Genomic DNA, 1,999 nt, shown 5'->3' with positions numbered 1-1,999 from the left:
GAGCTTGACTGGCATTTCCAGGAATTCTTTGTAGCTCTCCAAGAGCATCGGGAACAAAACCACCAATGCAGCAAGTTGCGATGAAAAGAGGGAGAGAGGGAAAGCTTGCATAACCCACAGCAAAGGCTATTTCAGAATAACACATTACACAGCAACAAATGAGAGAGTGAAACATCCCTGGGGGGATGGGAAAGACACACTTAGTTTGTAATATCTGACAGCTAGGAGTACCGTTTACCTTTTACCTTTTTTTTTTTTACCTTAGCTTTGTCACAAATGTACTTCTTTCAGAAACAAATATTTTCAGGAAGTTGTGTGTATTACTTTTCAGAGGATAGAGATTAAGATTTTATTTTTATATCACCACCAGAAACCATATTGTTGTGTAGTATCTCAATATGTTTGTGGTGTAAACAGAGTCCATTCCTACTGTCAGCTGTCGATCAGGTTCAGGACTCGTGTTCTTAGAAGTTTTGCTTTAAAATGATGGCAGCAAAAGAAAGGGCAGACTTCACTTTGTATGCATATTAAGTAAAACTGTTCCTGTCAGAGAATGGTTCATTTAAGTATATGGTGCTCTTTAATTTTCTTTTTTTTTTTTTTTTTTAGTCTGCTCACACCATGTTCTTATCTCGTCTGTTTCTTGAGCTGTAATTTCCCAAGAAATCAATCGCTTATCTGCAACCAGTCATCTTGGCTTATCTGATTCTACCTACTTTTAAAAGCAAGCAAGCGAGACACATGAGCGTAGCGAACTGCGTGTTTCATTTAGCAGGAAGCCCTGTGCTTACGGCTAAGTCTAAACTGTGTGACCCATTTAGTCCCATTAAACTGTTTCAGTTCCCTCTTGTTTCTCTTCCTAACACCTTTGGCATTATTTGCAAGTGTGCGGACGTTGTGTACACACAGGCCTGCAGAACACCGGAACAGTTTGCACCTTTTTTTTGTACCGTCCTGTCAATCTCCTGTGTTGTCTGTTCAGTATCAATGCAGTGCTGATTAGCACATTACCACAGAGAGCCAGCGGGCCACTTTCAGGTTTCAATGGGAATGACGCAAATCCCTGACCTGTTTGGTGTCCCTTGGCCTGGACCTGCTCGCTTGGACCGAGGCTCTCTTGCCTCAAAACGCCCTAGCTGGCACGCAGACAGCTTAGAACAGCTGAGACATAGCCAGAGCTTCCAAATGAACTATAGGGGGTCCTAGAAACCCGCTGCAGCCCGGCTGTGTTCATGTGACCTAAACGTGTGACAGAAGCCACATTTTGTTGCATAATTTCCTATTTAGTGCCAAAGTGTTTCAGCTATACCTAACAGAAACCTGTTGAAGCAAATCATGCCAATCTGTTACCTCCTGCGCTGTTTCTGTGACCAAATTAGTTTACTCTTAAATGTGAGTCGTAAGAAACAACAACTTACTCCGATTTAAGATGTATGTATCTATGACAGATGTATGTTTATATTGTCCAGCCTTAGGCAGATGGGTCCCTCCATATTAGTTCTGCTCAAGGTTTCTTCCTGTTAAAATTCCCACCGTTTTGAAAAGCATCTTGAAACAATTTTTATTGTTATTGACAACGTATAAATAAATTTGAATGGAATTAAATAAAAAAAAATGTCAGGACAATTCTCAGTGTTAATCTCAACATTATATATATTTAAACTTCGAGACAAAAATTTGGTTCAAAAATGTGATGCCCATACGCTTTGCCGAAACCCGGGATCGAACCAGGGACCTTTAGATCTTCAGTCTAACGCTCTCCCAACTGAGCTATTTCGGCTGGTGAGCTCCGAGGGTGTCGATACGTCACTTGTAGGCGTGGCGTGGCCGATGATCGACAGGTCGTGGTCGGACTTTAGACTCGTCCTGCCATCTGTCGGCTTTTCGATGTACTGCTGCAAAAATTGTCGGAGACCTTAAAAGTACTTGTATATGCATGTTATAACATAACACTGTACAGCGATCTAACATTTTGAAGTTGACTGCTTTAGCGGAATTG

General features: G+C 41.5%; 1 non-coding gene across 1 annotated transcript; it reads right to left on the bottom strand.

Annotated features, from left to right (window-relative positions):
- Positions 1-1,707: 1,707 nt before the first annotated feature.
- trnaf-gaa lies at positions 1,708-1,780 on the bottom strand. Its single transcript has one exon. It is a non-coding gene; the product is annotated as a tRNA-Phe (tRNA).
- Between the last annotated feature and the right edge of the window lie 219 nt (positions 1,781-1,999).

This window comes from Mugil cephalus, chromosome 4 (genome assembly GCF_022458985.1).
Source record: "Mugil cephalus isolate CIBA_MC_2020 chromosome 4, CIBA_Mcephalus_1.1, whole genome shotgun sequence".
Lineage (NCBI taxonomy): Eukaryota > Metazoa > Chordata > Actinopteri > Mugiliformes > Mugilidae > Mugil > Mugil cephalus.
This window is presented reverse-complemented; position numbering and strand designations above follow the sequence as displayed.